General features: G+C 33.3%; 1 long non-coding RNA gene across 1 annotated transcript; it reads left to right on the top strand.

Moving 5' to 3' along the window:
* Positions 1-2044: 2044 nt before the first annotated feature.
* LOC145103811 (uncharacterized) lies at positions 2045-3310 on the top strand. Its single transcript, XR_013706885.1, has 3 exons — positions 2045-2149; positions 2234-2530; positions 2801-3310. It is a non-coding gene; the product is annotated as an uncharacterized LOC145103811 (long non-coding RNA).
* The last annotated feature ends 821 nt before the right edge of the window (positions 3311-4131 follow it).

Below are 4131 nucleotides of genomic sequence, written 5' to 3'. Positions count from 1 at the left end.
TGTAATTTGTGGCTTATCATATTCATTGGGTTCTACTATAATCTTCCATACATAAACTCGTCCATCCATGCTTGCACTATGTGCAATAATTTCAGTATAACGAGATGATACAGTAAATAAACTATAAAGGAGATTCTACCTAGCTAAAAGGTGAACATCTTCAGCAAAGAAAGCCATACCTGTAACCCTCTGAGAAAAAAGATAAATTGTTGCTATGAATAGATTCGAGGAAAAGAAAAGAGGTTCGTTATAATCTACTGATATAGTTAAGAAAAGAACGAACCTGAGCAAGACCTTTCAGCAGTGATCTGAATGCAGTGTTTATATTAAGAACCCTGATAGTTCCCGATTTCAAACCATAACATATATAGGTCTTGTTAACAGCAATCTGACCACCGACTACCAGACAAGGATCTGAACCATACTTGGTGACGAGAGTGATTTTCAACTACAAAATCATTTTTTTACCCATTCTTTATATATATAAAATCATTACCATGTAAATCATGTATATTGCTTCATACGGATATATATTTACATATATATATATCTTCTCATTGATTGTTTATTACTAACGATATATAAGTTGTAAAAACAATAAGAATATATACAATAAAATTAAATCTTACACAAATTAAATATTCAACTTTTTTAATCCCTGTTTCCAATCCCGCCAAACCAAATCTCCCTGTATCTACTCCTTGAAAACCGATTCCTCATTAATTACACATAAATTGCCCACGTCAAGAATAAGTCCGGTGGTGGACGTCTGTGTTCGTCCTGCTTTCCTCTCGACTTCTAGGGTCTGTTCGTTGCTTCTTACTATCGTGCTCCCACAGATTCTGGTAAAATTTCTTTTATTTCTTCCATCTTGTTCTTAATCTTTATCTTTTATAAGTATCAATGATAGTAAAATTAATCATGTAGTTTTACTTGTGTTTCTACAATTTCTACATAAATCTGATCGACCTTCTCTAGTTTCTACATCGAGATCACACCGAATTAAAAAATTGATTATTCAAACATGTTTTTTACCGATGAGAATATGACCAGTTCGTGATTGGATTGCCAATTTGGCGTTTGGCATCTTATTCTACAATTTATTTTCCGATACTTCTAATAATGCTTCCAATATAGTCAATTGATTATATATGTCACATTCCTGTATATTCCTATTCTACAATCTTTCTCTGTAAGCAGTAAGGAACAAAGTGCAACTAGACAACCATATTTGGCTTTACAGAAAAGTAGGAAGACACTAAAAGGAAAGATACCCACAAATATTTCATTTATCGGTCATTTATATGTTGTTGTCTGCCATACTTCTTGGTTTTATCATACTTTTTTATCAGTTTCAATATACCTTGTTTGTTTATGTGTAAACCTTGCTTCCTTATAATATGTCATTTCAAATTTGTTATTACAGAAGAGATGTATCTGTTCCCATTGAAAGGACATCCCACAAGGCCACACAAGAACATGCATTGGTTGTTACAAAGGTACATGAATGAAGCATCCAATCCTGCATCCACACCGACTATGAAGTCGACAACATCTACCTCCCCACTGTTTGGTACTCAATCATCCCCAAAAACCACTCATTCATCCACACCAACACCATCATTTGCCCCTGCATCGACACCGACACTAACAACAACAACATCTACCCCCATAATGTTTAATACCCTATCAGCCCCTTCATCCGCATCAGCCCCACTGTTTAGTACCCTATCATCCCCTTCATCCACATCAACCCTACTGTTTAGTACCCTATCAACCCCTTCATCCACATCAGCCATATCATCATCCCTTTCATCTACACCAGCCCCATCGTCTGCCCCCTTCCTCCACAGCAACCACATCGACACCGGTTGCTACTGAACATGAAGATGCACAACTAGAACAATGCATTCATATTACAGTTTGGGCAAATACGTAAGTGAAAATACTAATTGATTTTCATATTTTTTTTGTTTAAGTTTGATTAGTTCATATTATTATGAATTTTTTTTTGTTTTGTAGATTATTACCTTCAGGTAAATGTTCGTCCATAATTATGAAATGATTCCTAGATAAAGTGGATGAGAATGAATATAAGTGGGTAACTTTAAGCGAAGAGACAAAACATTTTTATTGGGAAGAGTTTCAGGTAGATTATTTATTATTATGCTTTTATGTAATTATTAGACACACCGTTCACCTATTATAACTTCATTGTTATTATGTATTATAGAAAAAATGCCAGTGGGATGTTGTTGTTAGTGAGTCAGTCGTCAAGGTTGCTTGGGAACAAAAGGCAAAAGAAAGATATCAACAGTACATCTATGACATAAGCACAAGAAACCCAACTCGTGAAAAGCCATGCCACATAGAAATACAAGTATGGAATGCTTGGAATGCAATATGGAATTTAGAGGACTTCAAGAAAAAATCAGAGCAAAAAAAAAGGCGTAAAGGTGTAGTTGGTGGAAAAGCCCCACCTACCTATAATGGTGGATCGGCTTCACATCAACAAATTGTTGCTGATATGGTATGTGTATTTTAACTATTAATATTATTTTTAACATCTTTTTTTCATTTCATCTAATGGAGGTGTGTTTTAATTATTATGGCATATTACATTCATTTTTACTTATGACCACTTTTTAAAAAGTGTTATAGCATCCTATAATATGTGTATAATATAACCACCGCCTTGGCTTATTATTGGTTAATGTAAATTATTAAAGTCTGGTATGATAATTTATTTCTTTCATTACATCTTGTGGTGATATTTGACATATATTTGGTATTAATGTAGGAGGAATATACGGGAAAAGATCCATCATGCTATGAACTATTCATGTTTACTCATACTAAGGATCATGACGGAAAGACATTTCAAGTTGACAAAACTAAAGAAGTTCATCTAAGTTTATTTGTAATTTACATGATAAAAGGAATTTTAAAAAAATCTTGAATAAAAAATATATTAATGCAACAATATCATTGTAGGATTTGTTTGTGTCTCGATGTGCGGATTTGGCATTGCTAGGAGAGGAAGTTCCTGAAAGCGAACTGTTTTATGCAGCTGTTGGAGGACATGACCGTAAGAAAATAGTTTATAGGCTTGGATCATATGGCAGGTCCATTTTTCGTGAAAACTCCTCTCAAATATGCACTTCACCAGATACAACTTTTGAGAAAGATCATCTCGAGAGGAAGATCCAGAAATTAGAGGAAACCATAGACCAACAAAGGATGGAGTTGGATGACGTGAGAAACATGGTTAATGATATGAGAAGCACAAATAATCAGTGATACACTTTTTATTGATTGCATTTTAGGATTTCTAGTTGAGTTTGAGTATTAGACTAATTTGATTGGTGCTTTGGACAAAGGAGTATTTCATTTGATGATAAACTTATTTTTTATTAAGAATTTTTGTAATTTCTTTTATTGTTATTGCAATTTCAGAATCTTGATTTTGTTATAAATTTGCTTCAGAAAAAAATTGAATCATTTTTTTATGTTTTTTAACTAATCATGTCACCATTTTTTGTTATTGATATTTTTACAGAGTTACTAGGGATATTTTTACGTTGTTATTATGTAGTTGAATTATTATGGATTTTTCTATGGAATCTATTCCGTCATATTTTTTCTGCAACGGAAATATGTTGTGGTAAATTTACTATGGAATATTTACAACAAAAGTATATTGTAGTAAATTTTCTATGGAAGTAGATCATAGTAAATTTACTACCAACTATCTGCTACAGAATTAGATCGTAGTAGATTCACTATGGAATATTTGCTACGGCATTACCCGTAGTAGATTTGCTATGGAAATTAGCTACGGGTATGGTTTGTAGTTAATTTGTGACAGATTAACTACAGATTGGGTCGTAGGTAATTTGCTATGGACAACAATTGTAGTTAATTTGCTACGTCACTGCTACGGATATAGTTTATAGGTATTTTGCTACGGAAATAAGTTTGTTGCAAAATCCGTTGCGAAGGTCCTACGGATTCCGTAACAAATGTTTAGTAACGAAGATTTTTGTAACAGATGGGTTCCGCAGCAAATTTCGTCTCTAATCACACTTAACTACGGAATATCATGTTTTAGCTACGAAATACTTCCGTAGT

This window comes from Lactuca virosa, chromosome 4, assembly GCF_052849685.1.
Source record: "Lactuca virosa cultivar CGN04683 chromosome 4, Lactuca_virosa_CGN04683_v6, whole genome shotgun sequence".
In the NCBI taxonomy this organism is placed as follows: Eukaryota; Viridiplantae; Streptophyta; class Magnoliopsida; order Asterales; family Asteraceae; genus Lactuca; species Lactuca virosa.
Note: the sequence above shows the minus strand (reverse complement) of the source record. Positions and strands in the feature narration are given on the sequence as shown.